Source organism: Cryptomeria japonica, chromosome 8 (assembly GCF_030272615.1).
Source record: "Cryptomeria japonica chromosome 8, Sugi_1.0, whole genome shotgun sequence".
Classification (NCBI taxonomy): domain Eukaryota; kingdom Viridiplantae; phylum Streptophyta; class Pinopsida; order Cupressales; family Cupressaceae; genus Cryptomeria; species Cryptomeria japonica.
The window spans coordinates 664,188,128-664,204,578 of NC_081412.1; positions in this window are offsets into that span (position 1 = coordinate 664,188,128).

The following is a 16,451-nucleotide window of genomic DNA, read 5'->3' on the forward strand; positions in this document are numbered from 1 at the left end:
TGTAACTGCCTGATCATATGACAATAGGGGCCCAAACCATGCCTGATCTCTGACAGTCCGTGCATACATGCGTGAGCCTCGTGGCATCCTCTGGATCCTGCCAAACTGCCAGCCAACCTTGTCCACTAGCTGCCTCTCTAGCACATAGGGCGTCCGCCCATTCAGATACCTGCTCCAGAAGGTGTAAGGAAGCTCAACTGCATCGTCCTCCCACTGCTCGCATCCCAGATATGGCCTCCATATGACCACATCAATATCATCTATCACTTGCTGCCAGTGCTCCAACTTGCCAATCCGTGGTTGTGACGTGATCATATCATACAAGTGCACAAAAATGTGTCCATGTCCCCTGCCTCTGAAGTGTATCGGCCTCGTCATTGGCAGATGCTCATAAGCCCACACCTGTAGCAATGTCACCCCGTAGCCCAATCCCACTGATCCGTGGTATATGAACTGATGCAGCTCATATTAGAGGTGTGCCAGCACACATGGTCCCCAAGCATATCTGGTGTGCTGCATCACCAGTGTCTCCAGTGCTCCTCCCCAACCCACAGCCAACCCCCGTGTCACTCTATCCGGACACAGGAACCCACTGATCGCTCCTCCTACCACTGCTGGCAGCGCTAGCCCTATGGCTGTCATAGTGTCCCACGCCACGTGTCCTGCCCTCATCTCCAGTCCTGGGTCCTGGAATACTCATCTCAGGGCCTCCCTATCTCCATCTCGATCGTATGGGATCAACTCCCCATTGATTGGTATCCTCAGTATCCTATATACATCCTCAAGGGTGACTGTCATCTCACCCATCGACAAATGAAATGTACAGGTCTTGAAGTGCCATCTCTTTGCTAGCGTAGTCAACAGTCCCATGTTTGCCCGAAACTGAGGCACATATAGAACATGTCTCAATCCCATCTCCTCAATAGCAGCTCGCTCCTCGGCTGTCAGCTCAGGTCGCAACCTCTGAGTAGACGGGAATCTCTCCCGTGACTCCAGCATAGGCAAATACTCCTGCAGTCAAGCAAATCACTCATGTCAGTCATAGTGGCATCCACTGTTCATCACAAAATGCTACTTTTTATCTAAGTGCATCTGGCTATCTATCCTAGTGACACTCACTGTTCGTCACAAAGTGTTGCTATTTATCCTAGTAGTACTCCCTGTTCATCACAAAGTACTACGTGTGTGACACTCACTGTTTATCACAAAGTGTTACTCACATTTGCACTCACTATTCATCACAAAGTGCTACTCACATTTGCACTCACTGTTCATCACAAAGTGCTACTCATATTCTAGTACTCCCTGTTCATCACAAAGTACTCTATCTTGGTACTCACTGTTCATCACAAAGTGCCTTGATCTATCCTAGTCTTCCCTAGAGGACCTGCTTGAGTGTATCCTCTCAGCAGCTTATCCAATCGACAGCGTATGTTCATCACAGAACTGCCGATTTGACCTAGAAGATGCAACTTCACACTTTTTAAAACACAAATGTGCTTACCTGACATAAACACGCTTAAAGATTGCACAGACACACCTGAAAAACACAAACGCGCCTGACAAACACAGACATGCCTATGCTCTGCACAGACGCGCCTGGGCGACACAAACGTGCCTTCTTGGCACAGACGTGACTGACCATCACAAACGTGGCCGCATTTGACACAGACGCGCCTGGCACAAACACAGACGCGCCTCGCGAGCACAGATGCGCCTGGCACCAACGCAGACGTGCCTGGACGTTTTTGGACATTTTTTGGACCCTAGGCTAAGCGCATTTATTGCTCTACCTACCATGCATTAATGACAAAATTAAATGCGTCGAAGTACGAGGAGGTTTCGTGGTACTTACCGGCTCTCCTGCCTCTGCTGGCCTCTGAAATCGGCAAACGTGGTCGAATCTATGAATGAAGGCCATTGCTGCTGCTCTATTTTCGCTCTGCAATTTGCTCTCATGGATGTGTAGATGACAATGAGGATGTATTTCTCCCCCGTGGTCTATCTTATAGCCTACCCTAGCCCTCGCCCTCATTTCTCGAGTCAGTCTTCATTATCCCTGACTCTGTCACTTTATCTGGTCAGTCCATTCTAGCCTCTCTTTCTTATCGAGAGATTGTCTGCAATCTTTTCAGACATTTTCATCCAATCTCTCGAGGGGGCATATCATTCCCATCTTGGGGCAACTCTGTATCAGTTCATCTTATCTTCTTTGAAACAACGCGACAAGCCACATTGTCTCAAAGAGGGGCAAAATGTAGACACCCAAAATTGTCCAGTCTAATTAAATAAATATTTTATTTATTTAATTATCTAAGCTTAATTCTTCTATTAATTAAATAAATCTTTATTTATTTAATTAATTCATTTATCCTCTTCTAGCCTTATTTCTCATTTAAATAAATACATTTATTTATTTAAATTATCCTTTTCCTAAATTAAATAAATATTTTTATTTATTTAACTATCCCACTTCTTCTATTAATTAAATAAATCTTTATTTATTTAATTAATTCACTAACCTTTTCTACCCATGACACATGCCATTCATCTCTTAATTCATACACTACCTACCCCTTTCATTATTTTATTATTTCTTTTACCTACCCTCTAATCATAGCCAACCTTCTTTTACACCTCTCAATCTTATCCCTCCATTTCATATAGTGTCTTCTATATAAGGAGATGCTTCCTTCATTATCAAACCCTAATCGTTCTATGCATTCTAATCAATCATTCATCCTAATGAAAGATCTTAAGGACTTGACTACACTACGATCCTACTTGCAACCACATTTTGTTCTTTGTTGAACTCTTGTGCACATAAAATCTAAGAGCAAATATATCAAGCAAGATCAATGGAGATAGGAAGAATGGAGATCAAAACCCTATTGGACATGTGATGGTATAATCTTTGTGATTTCGTTTGATTTGCATTGTCTTAGGTAATCTTCATATGTTATGGTGGATCTTTGTTGTTGTTAGGTTAGGGTTTTGTGGTTTAATTCATTTAGCCTTTCAATATCATTATTATTTTTATCCATTTTCACCATATACACTACCCATGCCTCTTTAAAGCAGTTTGGAGACTTTTTTGTCTCTGTCGTGTCGCCATGATGCATCTGTCGTAGAGATATCTTCCTTGCAAGGATTTTATGGCTTTTCTTGCTACAGAGGACGTTCTCAAAGGTATCCTAATGTGCAATTAGATCGGTCCTCCTGATTTAAAATCTCTCCCTCTGAATTTTTATAACCTAACCTAAGAGGGTTAGGGTTTCCAACTATAGTCTATTTTGAGTTATGCCTCAAATATAAAGGAAATTTTTGTAAATTTCCAAGGGATCTTCTTTCTTTTCTCTTGCATAATTCTTATTTTCTCTGAAACTGTAAATATTGTCTTGCTTTTGCATTAATAAAGTTAACTAGCTTGCCTACTTTCAGTCTTGATAATGTGTGTAATATTTTTTACCTCTTTATTGAGATGCATTCTTGTTTGTTTTTCTATGTGTGATTGTATTGATCCCTCTTAGGTGTTCATCTATGAGCTAAGTGCAGCTCCTTTTGATTTTCATAAGATTTCCAACCTCCATTCATGCTTTGGGAAGCTAACTAGGATAGAAAGTTGTGCATATTCCTGGTTGATTTTCATTGATGTCTTGTGTAGTTATAAGCAAGAAGATTGTATTCAATCTATGTGTGAACCTCATTTGGCTTCTTTCAAGCACCTCCTTTTTCCTCCCTTTTCCCTGTCAAACCAGTAGGATAGACATTTCAGTGTTGGGTTAGTCCAAAACTTGCATCAGATTGAAGAGGAAGCTGACCTTCTCTAGAGATTCAACCTCACAACAACGCAGGGTCTCACACTTGGAGGTTGATTCAATGTTGCACAAGGTTGATGACCAAGATTTCTCATCAAGTGGGTGAAATTTTATGACAATAGTAGCCGAATGACCAAAAATATGCCAAAAGCTAGCACAGGAAAAAATTTGCACAATGGCCGAGTAGTTGTAGGCCACGGTACAAAGGTTGAGGCAGAAGTATGGTTTTTGAAGTTTTTTACAAAAATTATAATATATTTTTTTTATAAGCCACGAGGGCCTTTTATTCTTAAAAAATATAAAAAAGAGGGTTGTGTGGGAAGCTTTACGCCACACCCTACACCTCATGACCTTTAGGCACTCCGCATAATGTGTAGCATGGGGCTCAAGGACCTGTGCAGGCCAAAGGGACTGTGCAGTGCAGTACAACCTGCTACCTGTGCAATACCTTTGGTACTTGCAGATACCAAATAGTATATATTTTTTTAATCTGTTTTTTTTTCAAAAGTTTATACAATAAACTTTTATAATATAAATAATAAAAAGCTACTTTTAAAATAACCATCTTTTGAAAAAGAAAAAACAACCCTCCTTTTTTCACAAAAAAGATATCTATAATTTTTGAAGGCAGAAAAAAATTAATAATATTTTTTTTTGAAAATTATACTGTACTATGTAGGTTGGGCGTCAAATTTGAGTTTCAGCAAAATATAGAGTATCTTATATCAAAATGTCTATTCAACATTTTGGACTCAATGTCGATGCCCTTTTTAGCTAAAAATGCACCTAGCAAAAGCTCAATGCTGATTTCTCCCAAATTTGAGAAGGGGCTTGCAGATCTCGAAGCTCTGATACCATGTTAGAGTCATTGATGGAGTCAAAACCAAGATCAACCTTCTACACAAGAGCAACATAGAGGATGTGCTGGTGTAACTATTTATTCATATAGGACATACTTACACCTTACTTAAGTTGACTTAAGATAATGCATCTCATATTAGTTGGGATATGAGACACTTAGGGAAGTGTGCACATAGAGATGATGTATGTAGGAGACATTCCACCTTTTGTGGTCTTATCTTTATTGTTGCATTCCACCTTTGGTGAGTGATCCACCTTGTAGAATATTTTATTACTTCTCCTACCTACTCCTACCTACCCTTACCTACCCTTGTTTCTCATTGAACCACATGTCATGATTGTGTGCTCACATATCTATTTGACCTTTTCTTCATAAGAAGGCTCATATGCATTGTATGTAATTTTTGATGATCCAATTGATTAGTATTTTGCATATTGATTAGAATACAATTTAGTCTTATCAAATCTATTTGTCTCTCTTTTGTGCTATTAAATGTGCCCTTGATCTTGGCTATTTTCAACACATTCTTACATGGTATCAGATCTATTGAGGCTTCATTGAGTAGTCTATTTGGAGACATTTTGGAGAATTCATATTTCAAATATGGGGAGTTGCACATTTTGAGAGTTTCCTATGGTGATTTTGACCTTACCGTTGTGTTTAGGAGGCCATTTCCATGAATTTTGACTACAAATTTGCCTGTATTTGGATAAAATTTCTTTTGTAGCAAAATGTTTTTAGTTGGAGGGCCATTAAGCCCCCTCCCAACAGCAATAAATTACAATTTTATTATTATTATTATTTTATTTATGCACTTTTTATTGGACCTAGACAAATTATACTATTCTGCAAAATTTTATTGTATTTGGACAGAAAAATTTGCATGGTCTGTGGATTGTTTCCTACAAATTTTATTCTTCTCTATTCTTTGTTGGCTCATACATCCATTTCTGTAGGCTTGTGTTGCATTAATCTCTGGTGTATTGGTGCCTTCTTAGCACGTATTACCTTGGTGCACAAGGGAATTTTGTGATCTTTGTCTGTGGTCGGTGGTTTTGGATGTGTTTTTGTCCACATCCTGATCTGTTGATCAATTGGATCGTATTCATCTACTTAATTGAACAAATTGATTTTTGTCGTGGTCTCTCTACGATTTGGTAGCACCATCCACCTAAGTTGGCTCATGTGATCGGGGTGCACACATTATTCTTTGAGGTCATCAACCCCTCTCATTCACTATTTGGTATTTGATTAGACTCACGTGCTGAGTGTGGAAGCATGGTTGACATCTAGTGAAAAGTGGATCCATTGTTTCTATTGGCAGTGTACTTGCTTTTTACTTACATGATCAACGCACATGTGGATTAATTTGCCAGTGTACATTGTGTGGTTAAAGTTTCACGAGTTGCATTTTTCACACTGTTTATAAATCATTTCCAGATTTCAGCCTTCTCTTTGGAGTGTGGGGTGGGTGAGGCCTCACGTGGCCCCCGCATTCTTTATAAATTTTTTTCTAGAAAGTTTTTTTTAAATGAAAATTTTGGAAGTTAAAAAGATTTTCTTTATTCCCACAAGGAATATCCTACATGATATTTCTGATATGGAATATTTTTTTATTACGTATTTCTGACATTAGCATATGTAAGGATTTTTTTTACCCCCCTCTCCATTTGCATTTTCAATTTGATAGGTAACATTGAAATTGTGATATCTTGGGCTCAAGACATCATTTTCCAGTGCAATTTATTTTGATGTGGGGTAGCATTTCATGCACTTTGCAGATTTGGTGGGTTTTCTTGATTTTGGTGCTCATATTTTTCAAAATTTTTAGTTTTTCACAAGTGTACCTATCCAATCCTCGATTTTGCAACTTCAGAGGCTTCGTTCATGCTCATATGACATCCTTTTCAGGTGCCATTTTTTTTGAAAGTGTTATTTTTTCGTCTACTTTTATTTGGTGCTATCAAATTTTTACCATTGTGAGTATAAATTGTTCTTTTAGTATTTGGTCATTTTCGGCCTATTTGATACTTGTATTTTGCTTGGATCTCAATTTAGATCTCTTGTAGTATTTGTTGGAGTCTCTTATAGCCTATTTAAGGTAGTTGTAAAGTTAAAATCAGAAGTCCACTTTGCCATGTTTTGTAATCGCACTAAGTATAAAGTGCCAAATCATCATTTTTTTAATTTTATTTTTTGGGAGGGGGGGGGGTTTCTTGTGTGATTGTGCCTCTCTCTATCTTGTGTTTTTTCATTTTGGTGCAATGGGTTCTCCTAAATTTCCACTTTTAACTCCACATAATTATGCATCATGGAAAATTAAAGCATGGAGTAAACTAATGGAAAAAGGGCTCATTCATTATGTAAATGGAATAATAAAAAGACCACATGATCCTAAGGCTCATACTAATGCTCAAGTTGAATGGCTCATGAAAAATTGTATGGCACTTGGAACATTGAGCAATTATGTATCAGATGACCTCATTTTTCACATTGAGAAATGTACTACAATTAAAGAGGATTGGGATATTTATGAGAAATTGTATGGTCAAGTTGATGAGATTAGGGGCTACAAGATTGATGGTGAACTCACAACATTGGCTCCCAAGGATTTTGATATGTTGTGCCTGTGAAGTGTGATACCTGCAGCTGGAACACAAACACTCAATAAATCATTACAAGCATAGTTAGCAAATTTAAAACAAAGAAAGATAAAACCATGGCAAAGCGATCTATCATCTCCTAAGAGATGCGAGTGTGGATTTGCTCTCAGATCTGGATAAGCAAATTCCAGTGACTTGACTACACCTAGATGGAGGATTTGAAATGATAATGATGCAATTAAGCTAGAAAAGAGAATGCTTAAGCTACATGATTCAATAATTATGCTAGAAAATGATCAAATTAAGCTAGATCTAAGATGCAATTGCCTATAATAACAATGCTCAAATGATATGCTAAGAGATATTATTCCTATAGTAACAATGCCTAAAATGCAAATGAGATGGGATGATTATTGCTCCAAAATGGGGGATATTTATAGGATTTCCAAGGCCAGGGGTGAGGTGGCAGGAATCAACGGTCAAGATTGAGTCTCAAGATATCAATGGTGAAATTGGAGGAGGTTGGAAAAGAGGTTGGAGGAAGAGACACTTGTCATCTCTGTGGTGACAAGTGTCAAGGAGCTTTTCTCATAAAAGGGCAAGTGTCCAAGAGAGGAGACATGTGGCCAAAGTGCCATGTGTCTCAAGAAGAAAATATCCACACCATAGGAGGTCAGGATAAGTAGGTTAGGATGTGCAAGATAGGATAGGGTTAGTTAAACCTAGGGTTAGATGGAATGGGTTAGGTTTAGAAGTGGTTAGGTTAGGTGGTTAGAAGTTAGGATGCATGTGGGTAATTTGAAATTAAAAATTCAAATAATAGGAAAAGACTAATTAATTAGGGGATTAGAAGAATTGAATGAAGATGGGGGAAAGATTAATTAATTTGAATTAATTAATCAAAGGGGATTATTGAAATGAACCTATTAAATAAATCCTTAGATTTATTAATAAGTAGATGAGTGGAAGAATTTAATCAAGTTGCTAATGAATTCAATTAAATTGGGGAGGGGGGTTAATTAAATAATTTCTTATTTAATTAACTATATTTAGACCATTTTTAGGCGTATACATGACACAATATAATATTTTGTCACAAAAGCAAATGAGTTAAGAGAAAATCTTAAGGATTGTGGTATTGACAAGAAGGATGGTCAATTGGTTTACAACTTGTTGGACAAGCTTCCATCAAAGTATATAGCCTTTGTTTCTAGCTTTCATACCCAAAGGTTGGCTCAAGGTTCCTCCTACACTTCACCATTATTTGATGCATTCACGAAGATGTTGATACTTGAGAAATCTAAGTTGAATAATATGGGGATTCTCAAATCTTCAGTGTAACAAGCTTTGGTGGCTAATAAAGGGAATAAATTTAATCAAGGAAAATTCAAGAACCAAAAACAACCTAAGCCAAAGCCATAACAAGATGGAGCACAATCAGCCTCTCCACAACAAGGTGATTCTACATCCTCACCTATAATGCCTGCCAAAATAACCTAGAGAAATATAGCTAAAAACACACTAATTTAATTTTTTTTTACAATACAACACATAACATCACTTAAGCAATGCAGCGAGCACACAATAACATTTAAGTGTTATGAACATAGAATAATTCACTCAAACTATTCAAACAATTACGCAAGCCGAAAACAATAAATCATTACTACTACCTCCCTAGGGTATCTCAACAACATTACTTAATCTACCTACATAAGAAATAAGCATTTACTTTCTTCCAGTTCAATACCTCATAATCTTAATCATTATACACACATAGGTGCAACATAGAAATACCTAACACTCATGATATGAAACCATCTTAATCTTTCATTTAATATGAGATTATATCTTTCAATGCACCACTATTTCCTTTTTCACTTAGATTCATTCTATACAGCAAGTCCAAATGTTCCTATTACCATTAACCAACCTCTAACTATAAACATCGACATACACATACCAAGATTAATCCCTTACATTGCATTAACATGATTTCCATTTACAATTAACTTCTACATGGTAATTTATAATTCTATGCTCCTAGCATACTTATTACTTCATCATGATTCCAAAAGCACATAATGCAATATTCACAAAGTATCCTTAAACATTTAACCCATAGCTTGTTTAGTACTCATAAAATCTCTTACACTATATCAATTAACCAACAATTATCTTATTACAAATCAGGTAACTACACAAATTCATCTCAATGCAAACTATGATACAATATCCTATTTCCATAACCACTAATAACATCCACCAAATGGAGACATACTCTCAAACCATAACACATGATACATTATAATCCTTTCTTAAAATAAAAGCATTCATTTTACCATCTAACCATACACTTACTAGTAATTTCTATTTATAAGATTAGCAATTCATTCACTAAGGACATCCATATAATATTTCATAAGGAACATTCAACTGCATCCCAAACATTATAAGATTTCAATTCAATCATTAGATCACTGTCTATGAAGTATGATACTATAGTTTTAAATTCTTTAATCACAACTCATAAACATGTCCTAAGATATCTTCCAACATTACTCAAACTCACACATCCTATCAAGACATAACACTTCTTCTACTTAAATCATTAGTTAAAGACATCATTTCAAATCTAATACCATTATCATAACATTTACCCGATTTACTTTTAACATGGCTCATCAAGAATACAAAATACATCATTTCATTTTAAACAACAATACTTATCCACATCTCATGCATCCATTTCATTTAATATAAATATGTTACTATACAAATCAAGGTTCATCATTACAATCACATACCATAACCAAAAGCTATCACTATAACTAGAACAACATAGTCATTTCTCATATACATGGCTTCTTTTACAACCGTTACATAAGAATTTCATTACATAAATCACATCATCATTTACATTCTTGCTGCAATTATTATCCATGAATAATCTAAAGAAGCATCCTCATCCACGCAAGAAGAATCTAAAGACAGGAACTTCCCAATGGTTTAAAAGCACCAACCACCCAACCATGTGGAACCAAAGGAACCACCCCCCGTGCTAGGAGATGACACAAGGTCCCAACACACACTCTACATCTAGGCTGACACTCAAAACCAAAGAGGCTAACCAACAAGGACTCTCAAGAAAGAACTCACATAGAGCCACAAGACTAAACTCCTAGATGCGTAAAACTCATCAGGACATAAATGCATCCAATAAGCATATTCATAAATCACAAAGGGGGAACACATGTAGGAGTGGAGTGTCATCACATGCCATCCTCATAACATAATAACATAATAACAAAAGGCACTAGCCTGATGGACATGTGGAGCCATCTCAACCTATGAGAGACCAAGCGAGATTAGCTTACCATTTTCACAGCCTTCTCATGCTTATCCTAAAACATCCTCCCTAGGACATAAGTCATGAGGCTCAAAACTATTCATTATCTTGTTTAAGTGAGTTATAATTTTTCCATCCCAATTAATTCATTATCAATGTTATCACTTGCTTACAAATCATAGAAAACTCCAATATGCCCTGGTGGTCCAAACTTCATGCCAGCCTATCTCTCATGACCCCGGTCATCACAAGGAAGCCCACTCCTCCTACATGGCCCAATAATAAATCACAAGAGGCTTTACCAACATAAATACATGAAAATAATACTCAATGCAGCCAATAACTTCCACACATACTCTCACAACATATGCAAGGCTACAACGATATCAATATAACAAAATGAGCCTCTTGACTAGCAATCAGCAAAGGCATATCAAGCCATTAAATTTGTTGTCATTAATGAAAGTAAAATCACAGTAAGGCCAACTCACTTGCTGCCCAAAAACAACAACACTTCCAACTCACCAATCATAGGACATCAATATGGATGAAAGCACAATTCTTTCCCTAATAACATAGGAAGGTAAATATGCTTGAAACCAACAAAATACATCAAATAAAATCAGATATAAAACTAGAAAACTTGCCAACACCCTTAACAATGCCTCTGGTACAAGAATTAATCTGGAAAGTACCACACAATCAAGCAACTAGCAAATTAACCTACGGGAAAAAACTACAGGAAAAACTAGTCCAAGCCTTTAATCCAATTTAAATCCAACCACTAGCAATCTTAAAATTAATCTCAGAAATTCATTCACCAAAGATGCCAACCCCCGTGAATGCACAAGAAGGCCTATTTATAAAAAAATAAAATAATAAAATAAAACAAAACCAAGCAAAACCATCCTCCAATCAAAATATTCCAAAAACATTATATTCCATACCTACCTTCCCAAAGTTTAAGAAAATAAAATATATTTTCTACCTACCATAAACTTCTAGCCAATGAAATCCAAGGGTAGGTAAAATAAATTAAACCATTGACCTGGGGTGAAAATAACTTTTAAATAAAAGAATACAAATTACCCCCTTTTAATTACTTAATGGGTAAAATAATATTACCCAATAAATAAAATTCACTTCAAAACTAAATAAATAATACACACTTGAAGGCCAATGTTAAATCAAAACTCCAGAACGACACAGACTCAGAAAGACACAGAAGGCTTTGAGCAAACCCAGAAATACAAATATTTCCCACAAACTATAGAATAAAACCTTACAACAAATTTATTCCTTCATATATTTCCTTCCTCGCTATACAAATTTTAGATTCATTTCTCCAAGCTCACACATTCAATCTACAGACATGGAGCATACAAGAAAACTGTAAAATAAAATATAAAAAGGTAGAATACATCTCCAACCTGCAACCCGTGTTATGGAAGAAGCTGAAGAACAGATTCTACTAGCCAAACCAAATCCAACCCAAGCTCCAGCCAAAATCCAAGAGAGAAGAAAACCAAAACCAAGAAGAAAACTTGCTGAAGAAATTTTTTCCAGAGAGGAACCAACCCACGAAAAATTCATGGAAAAGAAAATAAAAAGACAAATATTAACCAAAAACCCTAGCCTCAATCTCAGCCAATCAAAATATTCCAATCTATAATATAGTTTACCAACCCCACCATATAATATAATTTTACCTCCCTTTTTAAATTCAACCAAAAAGAGAAGAGGGTAGGTAAGGTAAATATATATCATGCTTTTTACAATTTGGTGGGAATGTTTTATCATTTTATTATTTATGCAACCCATTGAATATAAAAGTCAAACTAATAAATAAAACATGAGCCACAATTAAATAAATTAAATGGGGAAATTAAATTAAATAAACCAAAGGCTCATAAATGAATTAATGAACTAGATAAACATTAAAAGCCAAATAAATATTAAACCATAGGCGATTAAATAAATAAATAAATACCAATAAAGGTCAAATTACAAATAAATATAAAACACATCATAAGCTAAACAATAAAAATTAAATAAATATTAAATCATCATTAAAATAAATAAACATTTAAATATCAAACAATCAAATAACCAAAAAAGAAAGAATCCAATAAATTAAATTAAACATTAGATAACCAAATAATCAAATCGCTATTAATCAAAATAATTAAAATAAACATCATTAATTATTTAATCTCACATCAATAATCAAATAGTCAATCTCAACATAAAAGGAATAATCAGCCAATACTAACATACTCACAACATAGAAGAAACCCAGCTTACTAACTATCATGACGACTTGCGCCAAGACACTGACGACTCACAGTGAACAACTTAGACCTAGAGTATGTGAGGGGAAATTGTGCCAACTTCGAACCACATACCATTGGGATTTAAAGACATGCTCAAACCTGTGGAGCCAGGTGGATTCGATGTCTGGTACCTACAAATCCTGCATCCACAAAGCAACGATCCGACATATGCATATATATATATATATATATATATATTATAACAGATAATGGTTAGAGAATCACAACGACACATCCCACTCGCAATGAGTGATGTGGAATTGTCTCTATCCCGAAGACAGTCATACAACAATGAAACACACCATAAGATCAACTCATCATAGATAATCATTCAATATAGTTAGTAAATAAAAACATCATCAAGTGCATGATTAGTATAATTCACGATTATAGTAAGGCATGTAAAATCCATCAAATCACATGATCAATATAATCTTTTGATAGTCAATCACATAATAAGCAAATAGTGTCTAATAAATCACACGATCATTAATGATAGTATCAACATCCTATAAATCATCTGAAATAGCCTATGCCCAATAGTGTCTATCACACATAAATTAAAGGTCAATTCTAGTCAAACAAGTCAGGGGTGGACCCTACATCCTCCCCCCCTTAGACTCGACTTACTCCTGGAAGTCGTCAGAGTGAGGGTGAAAACTAGCACACATAAATCAAAAAATTCCTTTAACACAAACACATTATAATATTTTCTAACTCCAATAAAGATAACGACAAATAAATTTCCTCTTTATGCTTCAATTATTCGAAATAAACATGTTACACGAGAGGTAAATGAAGCACCAATTGTTATTAATTATGATATGTAAACTAATTTGTTATAATACTTACAAGGGAACTTCATTTTAACCACACTTACAATACAAAGTTGTACTTTCAATCACTGATTCAAGCATCAATAAGAAGAAATCACTACATTTTGCACCAGTATTCATAATAATTCTCTCTCAACATCTAGTTGCATGCAATAGAGAGAGATATATATATACATTTACATAATATCTTACACATATGCACCCATTATATTATTGAACAAATCATGTCATAAGCCCAAATGAGTGAAATTTTCTCAGAACTAAGCTTCCTCAAATTAAATGTACTCAAGACCTCACACAATAACCAAGCATAAATAACCTATTTATTTAAAAGAACAAATTTCATGACACTCAAATGTCTTAATTTCCACCATGCTTACACCGCGCTACACTTTATACAAACATTAGATGCAATCCTTATCCAATCAAATCATTCAAAGGGCATCCTTAATCCAATATGTGTACACAAATATTTGAAGGCAAGAAATCAGCAACTACTTTTTATTTAGCTATTCCATAATTTCAGACTTCACAATTCCAAGGCACTTCTATCTACTATAAACTTTTAGAAACTTACCAATAAATTTCACCTTATTAACACTTTTCATTTACTCAGCTAATAACAACATTATCTACTTGTTTTCTTAGTCTAGTGCATTTTTTTGTGATGTCCTCCCTCGCACACACTATCAGAGGTTCAACATGAACATGATAGAGACAACACTGGCTCAAGATATGGGCCAACAATACATCGACACTTAAAATGACCACCATAGACAACCAAAGAGGAGGTCAAAGGAAATATCCTCAAATCAATTCATTAAATTAAAAGAGAAGAAAAGTTGCTAGCGAAATCAATCAAGAAATTGAAGTGTGACAAAATCCACCACAAGAGAAAAATAAAAGAAAGAAGAAATCAGTGGTCATCCAAAAGTAAATAAATCTAAAAAATACACATTAATCCTTATGACACATCACATAAATCAAAAATTAACTCAAGGCAAAACAAATGATTCATCCAACTCACATCACGAGGTGACCAAAATTAGTCACTAAAGGGAGTAATCGCTACACAACATCTAAGGGTGAAATGCCTTGAATGTGTTAGAGAGTGCATGCCATATTTAAGACTTCTATTTTAATCCGTATGTCTATATTCTTTTCATTATTTTTATGCAATTCAATATTTTTGAAAATCTAGGCAATTATCCTTTATGAAAGTTGAGATAGGTAGGAAGAGATAAAGAAACTACGCACTCACACATGCACAAGCAATATACTCATACCATTACTAATGTTCATGATATCTTATCTATATCATGATCATATTCACCAAGTTATAATAGAAACAAAGGTTAGAGATTCAATTACTCACTTGATAGTAAACTACAACACACATTGTTTCCATTAATGCACAACTAATAACCTATAGAAGATTAGAAATTCCTTCATAAGGCCTTTAAGCAATTTATTCAATCATATATTTAAACAAGCAAAATAGGTCTCATTACAAAATCCAAAGTTTAATATCAATTTCTACTCTTACCAATAATAATCTTTTGACATACTTCTAGTTATCTAAGTTAAGAATATCTCAGTCCCACTTCCAGAACTTAGTTTTATTTTCATCTAATACCACTTAAATTACAAGAACACACACATAATTCTATTTAAAATCACTTCCTATTATTACTTGATTACTATCATTTATAGACTATGTATTTTCAACATTTCAAGAAAAAATGGCATTTAGAATCCCAACACAATTTCATATAACTAATTATTATATTATCCCATTAGAATTCTCTAAGGAAGCACTTCTTAAAATTCTAATAAGGCAATTATATAGTAACCTTTCTTAATTTATCCATCTAGTTACGAGAAATATTTATTCAATGCCACACAATTCCTACACAAAGCTAAAACTTTTATATAGCCAAACCAAATGAAGACACAATGATATCATTTCGATTTCTACATATGCAATGCACCAATCCTTGCTTCAATACACATATTTATCTCCTTTTAGTTTCGCGATACATTTCCTAATTAAATGATGGGATATTCTATTTAATCAATTCTTCCCTTAAAGAACAAGGATCATGAATGCAATACCTAAATTTCAGTCTCCAATGCAAATTAACTTCATCTAATCTTCCCTTTAACGTTTATGAGTCATATTCATAAATCATTATCCAATCCTTTTACTTAATATCAATAACCCCCAATTATTTCAATCCTTTACCCCAAAGAGAGAAGAGGAAGGAAGGGATATTGCCACACAAATCAATACACACAAATTTATGCAAACTCAGCTTGAGTTTCCTAGTCATGCCAAGTGTAGCTACCACTTTTAAAGGTATGCAATTTAAACTTCCATAAGATCTCCTACCAATACACGTGCAACTAGAAATCCTAAATCCTTTGATAGCTATGATTTCCTCAAACAATCTTTTATTACATAAAAAATCACACATATACCAAAATAACCAATAGTTCTATGTGGTAATCATAACATTACCACATAACTTTCTTACATTTCACATAGGAGATTAAAATAAGGGAAAAAGGCATTCCAACTACTTTTATTAAGCACCACATACAATTTCTTTGATTTTCACATCATGATCTATACTAAATTCTTCCTAAA